Source organism: Macaca mulatta, chromosome 2, assembly GCF_049350105.2.
Source record: "Macaca mulatta isolate MMU2019108-1 chromosome 2, T2T-MMU8v2.0, whole genome shotgun sequence".
Lineage (NCBI taxonomy): Eukaryota > Metazoa > Chordata > Mammalia > Primates > Cercopithecidae > Macaca > Macaca mulatta.
The window spans coordinates 174,887,250-174,900,981 of NC_133407.1; the positions used below are offsets into that span (position 1 = coordinate 174,887,250).

Below are 13,732 nucleotides of genomic sequence, written 5' to 3' on the forward strand. Positions count from 1 at the left end.
TTTGCAAAATTTTTGGTGACATATTATGATAGACAGCACACATGCCCAGCTTGATGAGAAAATATGCTTTCCTGGAAAATGTCTTGATAAATTGAACATTTCCCTTACTTCTTAAAAAAAAATCATCCTGACAAAGTGTTCAGTCTCATTTAGTGAGTTATATGATGGATGGATTGTTTATAGTTTCTCTAAATGTAGGAGATTTAGACAACACATGGAAAAATTGTAAAATTCATCTGATTTAGGAACTATGACCAGAAATGAAGATGTAATGTCATTGGAAGTATTCTCATGAGGAAATATAGAAAAACTGGGTACCTTCAACTTTCCAGAAATTATTCTATGAATAGAAATTGGCTAAGTTGAAGTACTGCTTTCTAACCAAGTTAATAATATCTATTATTTTTGATGGAATAATGACAAACATAAAATCTAATAAACTCTAAGTAAGATGCCTTTTCATGTACAATTAACTAACAAATCATTTGTTAATATAGTATACTGCAGGAGTTGCCTCACACTCTTATCTTACTTGAAAATCTTTTCCTTATCTTTATAACAACAAGCAGAAGATGGACAATTTGGAAAAGCTTCTTCAAAGAAAAGTTCATTGGTATTTCGGGACAGCAGTAGCAATCACATGGTTTTTGCCGCTAAAGTTACCTGGTTGAGTAGATTTCATGTGGACTTGGGTAAATCACTGTAGCTTTTGAGACTAAGTTTTTTCATTTGCAAAATGGGGATGAGGCCACATTTGCGGTGAAAAATTAATTGAAGTACATAGCGTGTTCCAACTCTTGAACCCTGGATCCTTCTCCCCTCGCTGGGTTGGGTGTCTCTGTACTTTTCCTTAGGACCCCGTAACCACCACTGTAAAGCTTACAGACATTCTCTAGTATTCTAATTGTCTGTACATGTTCCTCTTAGCTCACATGTTCCTTGAGGGTAGGGGCTGTGTCTTATTCACCATTGTATTTCCAGAGCCTACCCACATTACCTAAGCCAAATCAGGCTCTCAGTAAGTGTTTGATGAATGAATGAATGAGTCAGATGTTCAAGGTTGGCTCACTTCTCTGAATTTGTATAATATGAATTTGTATATTATGTATGGATAGTACAGATTTTATAGAACATATCCATCATCACAGAAAGTTCTGTTGGATAGAGATGCTCTATATGCAATGTTAATCAGTAATCAAACATAGTTTTGAACAAAGAAAGTATTTTTACAGAAACATTGCAAGAATTCCATGCCCTATTTGTTTAAATGATAATTATCTTCTGGGAATGCTGCATCCCCACATAAATACATTGTGCAGTATGCAAATCCTACCTGTTTTCCATAAAATGCAATACATCTCCATTTTATGGTGAGTGGTAAAGGGGCTTTTTAGGTTTATAAAGGGTAATATGACCAAGATCATCTAGAAAGGGTTGAATTGTAATGCAAATCTCCTGGTAAATGTGTGTTGAAAGAGTTCCAGCTAATTTTCTAAAACTTGTATGTAATTTTAAATCAAGGAGAGGACTGGCCTAAGTCTCTAAGGTTCTTTTTTCTTTTAGGTTTTATGTTTCAATAACAATCTGCAGGAGAACTGTGTGGTATTCAACTAAGTGAGAGATGCAAAGATGAAAGTACGCCAGTCAAAAAGAGATACCAAAATATATTTCTGGAAGAGGCAGACATTAAACTTCATATTCAGATGTCTTGTTAGGGTTGATTCCTTTTAAGCAATCAGAAGAAGGCTGCCCCACAGCTGAAAGGATGTGAGGAGATTTGAAACGAATCTGGATTCTTCTTCAGTTCCTGAGGATACCGATTGCAGAACAGAGCTCTCTTTACCATCTGTTTGTCAGTACCTGCATTTCTGCACAAGTCCTTCCCTGGTTGAAATTTAGACTATATTATCTCTTCAGCACAAACAGGTCATTATCTTATTTTCTAAGCATTGAAATAGCAGAGAAAAGATGTTTATGTTAGCAAATAAAACATTCATTTAGTTTATTTTTCCATCCCAGGCATTGTTGCATTCCTTTTGAGATCCAAATTGTCTGTTATTTTTACTGTCCTGCTGCCTTCAAAACAAACCTTTATATACTTTTATCAAAGTGTCTCATTAAACTTTTGTCACAATTCATTGTGAAAAAAGATTCTCCATTCAAATACGCACTTTGAGTGACTTGCCTGGATGCCCTATCTGATAGACAGCAACTATTAATTTTTAACAGAAGAACATTTCCTCCAGGTTTTCTCCAAAATTATGTTATGGACTGAATTGTGCTCCCCAATTTTTATCTGTAAAAGCCTTAACTCCCAGTACCTCAGAATGTGACTAACTCTGGACAAAGGATCTTTTAAAAATGGGGTTATTATTAGGATTTTAAAATCCTAATGCAACATGACTGGTGTACTTACAGGAAGATGAGGTGAAGGCACAAACACCACACGGAAGGAAAATTATGAGAAGGCAGAGGGAGAAAACAGCCATCTACAAGCCAAAGAGAGGGCTCTTAAAAGACATCAACCCTGCAGCACCTTGATCTGTCTTCTGGCCTTCAAAACTGTGAGATGAATTTCTGTTATTTGAGCCACCTAGTGTCTGTGATACTTTGCCATGGCAGCCCTGGGAAACTAATACTAATGGGTAGAATAGAGGTGTCAATAAATAGAAGCATGTGTCACTTCTGACTCAGAGTCAAGACCCAGAACGGAACTGAACCTGTGAGCCCAGATACAAAGTACAAACTCAAAACATGGAAGCAGTTGAGAAGGATCAATGCTTTATCAAATGACTTTACCAACGTTTTCCCTTCTCCTGTAGATGTTTGCTGTTTCTTTGTGACAATGAGAAATCTGTAAGGGTAGAACAAACTTGCCTGAGAGAAGTAGAGGTGCATAAAACTAAATAAGGAAAGTCTGGTTTTAACGGGGGGTCCTGAGGTATAAGACAAAAAGCTAATTTTTACTGTAGGACTAGTGCAGTACCAGAAAAACTGATGTAGTAATCAGCTTAATGGTTGTGGTTTCCAACACTGAATAAGGAAGTTTGTTTTTTACAAAACTAAAATAAGTAATATGGCTGGGCGTGGTGGCTCATGCCTGGAAGGCCGAGGCAGAGTGAGACTGTCTCTCCAAAATAAATAAATAAATAAATTAATTAATTAATTAATAAAATAAAATAAGTAACATGCAAGCATAAAATAAAGAACTTAGAGTAAAATATCTGACTAGACTCTCCTGCTATTCATACCACATGAATGTAAAGACCAGGAACATTGCATTTTAGCAACACTTTTTGAAAAGAAAAAATGTGTATGAGGTTATTATTTGTTTCTGAGTTTGGGTGTGATTTATCAACTATCTCAGCCTTAGAGACATAATAGAATGAGATAACATTTTGAGGCTTCATCTTGCAAAGCAAACTAGCCACATTGACAAAGAGATTTGTTTCTTTATCATCAAAATATGCCATGTCAACCCAAAAGCCTGCTAAACAATGTGTGGCTTATTGATGTTTGATTTAGAAGAGGATAATAATACTGTAATTTAATTTATTAATAGATGTAATAATGATTAACATTTACTAAATGATATGCACAGGCTGCCATGATAATTGTGCACCCAGAGCCCATTTAATCCCCATCACGGTCCTTGAACTTGAATTTGCCCATTTTAAGGATGAGGAAACTGAGATCCTGAGAATATAAGTACCTCTTGTTCTATGGCTAGACAGTAGGAAACAACACCATCTTCTGAGACAGAATCGAAGGGTTTTTTTTTTTTGAGTTTTCTAAGGACAGTGCAGCGAATGCAGGCTGTTGTTGAGGAGCGTGCCATAGGTTATCAACAAGGAGTGCCTACAGAGCACCAGGAAGGCCAGCAGAAGTTACACAGCTTTAATATTTTGTGGAAAAGTTTAACTTTATCCAAAAATCTAGAGCCAGAGAAAGGGGGAGAGGAAAGGAAAAGAGCTGAGAGGAGAGGAAAAAGTTCATTCATGAGGGGTTATAACAGGCTGGAAACTGGCAAGACAGAAAAGTGGAGTTAGGATAGGGTGACGGGGAAGAGAAAAGAAGTCAGGGAATGGAAAATCAGAAAAACGGCTTCCATTTTCACACAAAGAGGAATTGTTTGTGAATCGTGAATTTGATATGCTGGATGTGAGAAGATTTATAGCAGAGAAGAATGTGTAGAAATATCAGGTACATAAAAAGCAGGAAAAGACAGATGTGAGAGACAATGGGATATACCCATTCTGCTTCAGAATCTCCCAGCTCTTTGTGAGTCTCTGAGTTGTTGCAAGTGATGAGAAACCTCAGAGTTATTGCAGGAAATCCTCAGGGTCAAGCTGTAGCCTGAGTAAATAGAATGCAAATATGGAAGTTTACAGTGGACTGGGCAAGGTGGCTCACGCCTGTGATCCCAGCACTTTGGGGCGCTGAAGTGTGTGGATCACCTGAGGTCAGGAGTTTGAGACCAGCCTGGCCAACATGGTGAAACCCTGTCTCTACTAAAAATACAAAAATTAGCCAGGCACAGTGACAGGTGCCTGTAGTCCCAGCTACTAGGGAGGCTGAGGCAGGAGAATCGCTTGAACCCAGAAGGCAGAGGTTGAAGTGAGCCGAGATCGCACCACTGTACTCCAGCCTGGGTGACAGAGTAAGACCCTGTCTTAAAAAAAAAAAAAAAAAAAAAAAAAGCGTGTGCTGGCCTTGAGAATGTAAGACTGCCTCCTACAAGAAGTGTGATATACTGAGGGCCCCAGTTACTGTTCTTTGAAACCCATCTGATACAGTTTGGTTCTGTGTCCCCACCCAAATCTCATGTCAAATTGTAATCCCCGCATGTCAGAGGAGAGGCCTGATGGAAAGTGACTGAATCATGGGGACGGTGTTCCCCCTTGTTATTCTCGTGACAGTGAGTGAGTTCTCATGAGATGTGACAGTTTAAAAATGTGTGGCACTGCCCTCTTCGCATGCTCTCTCTCTCCTGCTGCCATGTGAAGATAGTGCTTGCTTCCCCCTTGCCTTCCACCATGATTGTAAGTCTCCTGAAGTTTCACATTCATGCTTTCTGTTAAACCTGTGGAACTGTGAGTCGATTAAACCTCTTTTCTTGACAAAATTACCCAGTGTCAGGTAGTTCTTTACAACAGGGTGAGAACGGACTAATACACCGTCTGTGCATGGAGCTGAGCACAGTGGGGGTACTAGGGCAGGCCCATTCCTGGGAGATAGGCCTCCTTTGTGGACCTTTGGTCCAAGGACCCCTCAATGCCTACCCTGCATGCTAGGATGCTGCCACCCAATCTCCCTAAACCCCTCACTACAGGTCAAACTTGCACGGGGATGTCATGGCTCTCCCAGGCTGCCCCACCCTCTCTCTATTTCCTTTCCTTGGGGGCTGTTGCCCCTAATAAAATCCTTGTGTTTAATCCCATCTTGGTAGCGACCCAAACCACCACAAAGCATTTTAATATTTTTCAAATGTGTATGAATGCTGATATAATAAACACGAACATGTAAAAGTGTTATTGAATTCATAAGCAGTTTGTTGTTGCATATTTATATTTATATCTCGAGGGCCTGCACTCCTTTCCACTCCTTTCAATTCTCCTGCTATCACTCTCCTCTAGACTTCCATCATCTTTCACCAAGATTACTGATCACTCCTCAGAGTCTCCCTTAATGTATTCTTGCTCCCTTCCAATCCGTTCTCCACATGGTAGCCAGGTAATGCCTTCTAAATGCAAATTTTTAACACAAAAAAATTCTACTAACTTACAACAAATGAGCAAGACCTGATAGTGTGAAAATATTAAGCAATTTAATTCCTTCTCCCATGGACCTTCACACCTACATTTTTGGACTTACTCTTTTCTCCATTCCTGGATGAAATCTCAGGCATGTCCTATTGATTTTCTGAGTACTCTAGAAATAATCACGTAGGTCCTTTTGTTTGGCATATAAAAATCCGGTTCTGTCCAACAGGTTCTTAACCAGTTCAGTTCCATCTAAGTGGAATGCATCTCTTCCACCCCAGCTTGTGCATTTCCATTCAGAAGCCTCACTGTGGGGAGGCATGCTTCCTTCCCTGGGCCTTTGCACTTCCCCATACCAGGGGCTGTGGACTGAATGTTTGTGCCCCGCGCCCCCCCCCAACCCCGCCCACAAAACTCTTACGTTGAAACCTAAGGCCCAAGGTGATGGTGTGAAGGAGTGGGGCCTTTGAGAGGTGACTGGGTTATGAGGCCAGCCTTCATGAATGGCATTAGTGCCCTTATAAAAGAGACTTGAGGAAGCCTGTTTCCCCTTCTGCCACATAAAGGACACATAGAAGGTGCTATCTGTGAGACACAGGTCCTCATCAGACACTGAATCTGCAGGTGCTTTGGTCTTGAACTTCCCAGACTTCAGAACTGTGAGTTTCATTTATGAACTACACAGTCTAAGGTATTTTGTTACAGCAGACTGGATGGACTAAGATGCTGGACTAAGTTCTGCTCATCTTTAAGTCATGAAGATGTCACTTTCCACAGGGAAGAGTCCCTTCTGCTTCTTCATCCTAACCCTTACCCAATGGTAATCATGTAGTAATTTTGTGAACCATTGTTTAATATTTAGTGTTTTTCTCTCCCATTATACTGTAATCTCCACGAGGGCAGAGAATATATTTGTTTTGTTGGTATCCTAATGCCTGGCCCCATAATGGTCACTCAATAAATATTTGATATGATACATGAATAGGAAAAATGTTTTCTTAGTGGATACTAAAAAGTATGTCAGCTGTCATAAAAGTTGATGTTAAAAAGGGAACCTTTCATTTCAAAAACTATTAGAAAAACCTGTTTTAGTTTCTTAAAATAGTGACATTAAACCAAATGTGAGCCTTCAAATGTTATTTCTCCCCCAAGAACAAGCCTAAGCATGTTATTTGAAGGAAGGATTTGGTAAGAAAAAAACTCATAACATGAATAGAGGCAACATCCAAAATGTTAGGTGGAATTGTCTGTTTCTCAAGTACTAATCTTCGGTTTAAAGAATAGTTTCTCAGGAAGAAAACACAGAGGAAAGGATAGTGTGTGTTCCTTGTACTCTATTTAGGAAAATGAAAAAGAAATGGCATATGAGTACCAAAAAATACAAACCTAGAATAAGCATTTTCCTCTGGAATGAGTTAAGTGGTTGAAGAGAAAGCTCCAGATAGGATAGTCTTCTCTTGCCTGGGCTGAGGACCTACAAGGTGCAGCAAGAAGAGATGGAAATCTGGAATTGAATGTGAGATAGCGTATGGTTAAACATGGACATTTCACTTCATTTTTCTCAAAATATTATGTAGGCCAAGCGCTTTAGCCAAAATTTGCAGCTTTATATGGTTAGACCTTCTTCCTTTGCTTCCAATCTTGCTCTGATACTCACTTTGTCCCAAGGTCTGCTCAACTCTTGACTTCTTGGATTCTGACTCCTGGTCCAAGTGCCATGCTTGTAACTTGACCTTAATGAAAAAGAGCAAGGGTTGTAGTTACACTGATTTTTCCAGCTCTTAAATTTTGCCCAGCTTTCCAATCCTGGCAGCAGATGCCCAGGCCAAACTCCACAAAGAGCAGTTGGTCCAGGTTCCATGCCAACAAAGAGTGACAGTTCCCAAAATATCCTGAGGTGTTGCCAGATTTGTGTAAGTATAACCTATGATTTCCTGGCAGAAGAGTGAGGTGAATGAGAACTCAGAGGACCAACAAAAATCAGAGGCTGTCAAGACTAAGGAAAGTTCAAATATCATGGAGCCTGTGCCAAACTTGATGGCAATGGGAAGTACTGGGGTCACAGCTCAGATGTCTTGGTTGGCATCAGGAAGCTTCAGCAAGAGCCACTGGCTTAAATTCTTTCTTTAATTCTGTGCCAGAAATTCTTAACTCAAGCAGGAAAAGAGAGGGGCCCAACTCCTAGACTGATCTGTGAATACAGCCCCCAGGTTTCTGCGTGTGGCAATAGATCATGGTCCTTCTATTTGCTAACACATCCTTGAATTCTCATGCCCTGCTCAGGGCTCTTGGCCAGGGTTCAGCATGGAAGAGACAAAATAATAATAATAGAGACTGATTGCAGATGAATATGTCAGTGAGTATGACATCCATGAGGAGTATGCTTGGGGGAGATGAACTGCAAAAACTGAATATTGAAACTAGCAGTTGTCAGAATTATTTTCCCCAAGCCCTGCATGTTCCTGTTTAGTTTTATAATAAATATCAATTACCCAGTAGGAGAAAAGAGAGTAGACATCCATCATCAGACATCTGGCTTTGAAAACAGCTTTGAACACAACCTGTGAAACTAAATCTGTGCTGCCTTCATTCTCCAGTGGTCTCAGGAAGTCTTGCATCCAGAAAAAGGAATCAGCTTGCTATTTCATTTTATTTTTGCATTTATATTATTGCATCACAATTTTTGTCTGCATAGTGTACTTGACTTTATTCTTTTATGATCAGTGACCCTCTGAAATGTGAAATATACTTAAAATTAGCAGACAATGTATCATCTTATCTCTTAGATTTCATTTGATCTTAGAGAAGCAAGACAACATTGTACAAAGTAAAATGCAGTGCAGGAGAGAGACCTGGGCTCTACTCCCAGTTCTGTGTCTACAAGATTTCTCATTTTTGACCTTAGGTAATCTACAATGTCCATCTCAGTCTGGAATTGGTTGTCTTTTAAGTGATAGGGTAGAATTAGATTATCTCCAAGGGCCCTGGGAATTCTAACACTCTGATATGGAATTTAGGTTGATGCCTGAGATACAGGCTCACGGACCTCATCTTCAAGTTTTCATTCCTATAATGATATGTGGATCACTAGAAGAAAAAGCATTGGGAAGGTTTCTTGGAAATTTCCCCATACAGACTTCAGAGGAGAGAGTTAACAGAGAACTTTGTAACGTTTCTATGTAGTATTCCTGAGGACTTTCTCAGTTTTCTGGGCAATAAACAAACGTTTTGAGAATATTTTCCAAAATAGTAGGGAGCCCTTCTCCTCTACCTCTGGAGATCCCACTAGGGAAGAAAACTCTGAGACTTGAGAATGTTGCCAAAGACTCCCTCCCTCAGTGCCAATAGGATGCAAATTAAGGGGTAAGTTATTCAGAATTTTCTAGAAAAGGGTGAGACTTTCAGGTCATTGTATTGAAAGGGGTGGTAACTTTTGGGTGTGCATGGCAATGGTAAACAGCCATGGCACTGGCAGGCATGTCTTAGGGAGAGGTGCTTTTGCCTGTTTTGGAGTTCAAGTCCCATCTTCAGAGTTGAGTTCCACCCCCTACCTCAAATCTAGCTTGATGCTTGGTTTACCAAGGAGCTTAAAATTATTGCTTCAGAGGTTTAAATGGAACCTCTCTGGCTGTCATGGTGGTATAGTGTGTTTTGTAAGAAAGACTTGTGACTAGAGGCTGCAGTGGTTCAGCAATGGGTCAGTGAATAGATAGCAAGTATGCTTTTGTATGTATGTGGCTTTTCTTCATAGAAAGATCACAACTTCCCCAGTGTATCTGCAGATGGCTTCAAAGAGACCCTTATCTGGCTCTCAGCAAAGCTCTTGCATTATTGTCATGGAGGGAGGGAGTCTTTGGCAACTCATTATTACTGCGTCTGAGGTTTCCAGGGTTGAACCTTTTTAACACAAGCTCAGAGACTGTCCCTGAAAATCTGACAAAAAGTCCTCATTTCTTATTGTGCACTTTGGCAGCATGAGAGACTCTACCTTATCCTCAAGTTAAAGCAGGGTAGGATCAAAAAGATAAAAGATTTTAAGCCAACATTCATTTATTCACTTTTTTAACCAACCAACAACTACTGGGACCTGCCATGTGCCAGGTATTGGTGGGTGCTGGAAATACAGAAAATAATTGAAAAATAATTCTTGCTCTCAGGTAACTTAAAATTTAGTAAAGCATTAGGGAAAATAAACAAACAACTAGGCAGGGAAGAGACACCTTATGGTATCTAACCATGAGGGCTATGACCCTATGATGTGCCTGCAATGATACTCCACTAATCAAACTTTAAGTCATGTATGGCATTACATTTGTCTCACTACTAAGAATGAACAAGTTAGAACTGTGCCTTTTTTCCAATGCATAGTTTAACAAGCACCCTCTATTACAGAACTGCCCAAGTTACATTGGCTCTCAAATCATGATCAATACCAAAGAGGATTTTAGGCTCCATCACAGGATTTGCCAGAATCAGTCTTCCATATTGAGACTAATTCCTGGTGATGAGCCCAGGTCTCCCAGTCTAGACTCCCTCATCCTTTCTTATGTGTCCCCAGTTTGAGATCTTGATATCCATTTGTGTTAACATAACTCAAACAGTACCACCTCAGTCCTTAGACTTTGAGTGTTAAGTATGTCGATCCTGAAAGTCTTATTCTAAACATAAGGTTCTAAAAAGTTTGAACTTCAAAGTGAATGTGTTGGAGTCTTTATCCCTTTTCTCCCAGAAATCTCTTTGACCCCTTTACAAACCCTCCCCTGAGTGAACAGGTCAGTGTCCAGAAATTGTAAGAGTACAGCAAATCAAAAAAGTATTAAGATAGTCCCCCGATTCCATTTTCTATTCCTGGTTACATGGGAATATGATATATCAGTTATATCTGATTCAGTGATTACAATGAGAATAAGATAACACCTGGTATCAGAAATTACTATCAACATGGACACTTAATCAGTGACAAAATACATAGAAAACAACAACCAAAAACCTGATTAGACTTTGGAAAGTCATATTTATTAATTATGTTAACTGCTTACCACATATACCCAATTACCCTACCAAACAACAACGTCATTAAAATGTATGTAAGTCAGTTTTGTTATGGAATTTCTCTCTCTCTCTCTTGCTCTTTCTTTCTCTCTCCCTCTCTCGCTCTTTCTTCCTCTCTCACTCTCCTCTCTCTCTCTCTCTTTCTCTCTCTCATACACAACACATTGCTCACGTGTTTACGGTGTAAACAAACCTACTGTGCTGCCAGCTGTATACAACACATATAATTAAGTGCAGTACATAATACTTGATGACAATAAATGACCATGTTACTGGTTTATATATTTTCTCTACTATATTTTCATCATTATTTGAGAGTATACTTCTTCGACTTAATTTTTTTTTAAAAAACAGCTGTAAAGCAGCCTCAGACACATCCTTCAGAAAGTATTTCAGAAGAAGACATTGTTATCATAGCAAATGACAGTTCAATGAATGTTACTGTCCCTGAAGACATTCCAGTTGGATGGGATGTGGAGGTGAAATACGTGATACTGACTATCTGCTCCTGTGTAGTCATAGGCCAACGTGTGTATTTGTGTCTTCGTTTTTAGCCAAAAAAGTTTAAGAAGTAAAAAAGAAATTAAAAATTTGAAAAATGGAAAAAGCATCTATAATAAGGATATACAGTAAGGAAATATTTGTGGTCAACTGTGCAATGTGATTTTATTTTAAGCTAAGTGCTATTACAAAAGAGTCAAAAAGTTTAAAAGAATACAAAAGTTTATAAAGTAAAAAAGTTACAGCAGGCTAAAATTAATTTATTATTGAAGAATTTTAAACATAAATTTAGTGTAACTTAAATTTCAAGTGTTTATAAAGTCTACAGTAGTGTACAGTAATGTCCTAGGCTTTCATATTCACTTCCTATTTACTCACTAGACTCTCCTAGAACAAGTTTCAGTTTTGCAAGCTTCGTTCATGGTAAGTGCCCTATATAGGTATACCATTTTTAAATCTTTTCAACTGTATCGTTACTGTACCTTTCCTATGTTTAGATACACAGATACTTACTACTGTGTTACCATTGCCTCCAGGATTCAGTATGAGTAACATGCTATACAGGTTTGTGCCCAGGAGCAACAGGCTACATCATATAGCCCCCAGGTACCCAGTGGGCTACGCCTTCTAGGTTTGGGTAAGTACACTCTATGATGTTTGCACAATGATGAAACTGCCTAACTTACATTTCTCAGAATGCATCCCCACCATGAAGCAATGAATGATTGTGATTTGCGTGTATGTGTGTATATATACATATATAATTTTTATTTATATATTTAAATAAATTTATATTTATATATAAATAAAATTTACATGTATATACTTACAAGTACAATTTATATATAATTTATATCATATATGAAATAAAATTATGTATAGGTAAATATATAAAATGTCCCTAATCAGTTCAGCTATCCTCTTAAAACATTAGAGAATTCAAGGGCACGTGGCTCCTGAACTGTCTGAGTTATGGCCCATGGAGCATTTCACTGGCAGACAAAGGAAGGCTCTTTCAAAAAGCACTGATTGGAGAGTCAAACAGTTGAGTGTCTGCTCATAAAAATATGGCAGGAGCGATACTACCAAAAGGCCTTTTGATAGCCCACTACCTTTTATTCCCTCCTCTAGCAGTTTCCACGGGTCTGTACTCTTTCCTGGCTATCTCCACCTAGACCCATCCCCTTCCTCAACCAGAACCCTGGGATCCTCTGTGGCTTCTTTTTAACCTACACACAGATACCAAGTGGGGAAGAGCACACTGAGCTAGGATGACTGCCCCGGCAGGTGACCCCCAGGTGAATCTGCTAATGCAGGCATTATCTATGTTGCCCTTTAACCACTTTACTGAAACACTGCTATTTTTTTTTTTTTTTAGACGGAGTTTTGCTCTTGTTTCCCAGGCTGTAGCTCTGTGGTGCGATCTCGGCTCACTGCAACCTCTGCCTCCAGGGTTCAAGTGATTCTTCTGCCTCAGCCTCCTGAGTAGCTGGGATTACAGGCGTGTGCCACCACACCCAGCTACTTTTTTGTATTTTTAAATATATTTATATTTATATATAAATAAAATTTACATGTATATACTTACATATAAGTACAATTTATATATAAGTAGAGATGGGGTTTCATCATTTTGGCCAGGCTGGTCTTGAACTCCTGACCTCAGGTGACCCACCCACCTTGACCTCCTAAAGTGTAGAGATTACAGGCGTGAGCTACCGCACCCGGTCTGAAACACTACTCTTCAAGGAAAGTGCAAGGGCCTGTGGCTTCTCTAGCCTCCACCACACTTTTCTTTCTTTTCACCTCCTTTCACCATTCTCTCCTTCTCCCATCCCTCTTCTCTCATTATCCCTTCCCCAGTGTCCATTCTTGTAATCATTCTTCACCGAGTATCTCTCTCACGTCTGCTTTTGTGCACATCTAACAGCTGAACCAGTTAGCCAAGTATTACCAAGACTAACGTTACAATGAATACTGCCAGGAAAAACTGTTGCCTTTATTAGACATTTTCCAGCATTCTAAGAAACAATAATACTGGACACATCAATCCACTCAGCCACCCTAGGGCACTCCTTTTGCAACTGGAATGCAATCTTCTTTAAGAGACTTGTACCTGATTGAAATCTTGATGAGTAAGGATCCTTTATGGTTTCACAGCTAATTGAAAGCATCAGCTCGTCAAGTTTTACAAACCCGTTTTTTTTTTTTCTCTGCTTGATGATGCAGAGCTCTGGGTCTTAATCAGGTTTTATACAACCCTTGCCCAGATTCCAACATCATTTCTTGGGGACATTTTATTCTATCACCAGAAGAACCTATGGCTAATCTCTATTCAGGGGTAGGTCAGCCTCCCCTCTGAATGAGAAAACAAATCTGGATTCTCAATTTTTATGTCCAATATCACTTTGACTAAT

General features: G+C 39.2%; 1 long non-coding RNA gene across 1 annotated transcript in view; it reads left to right on the forward strand.

The window, feature by feature from the left end:
- Positions 1-5,126, forward strand: part of LOC144339543 (uncharacterized) — a 52,475-nt gene extending 47,349 nt beyond the window's left edge. Inside the window, exon 3 of the long non-coding RNA XR_013414582.1 lies at positions 1,564-5,126. This is a non-coding gene — a long non-coding RNA (uncharacterized LOC144339543). The remainder of the gene's footprint in view (positions 1-1,563) is intronic.
- Positions 5,127-13,732: the final 8,606 nt, after the last annotated feature.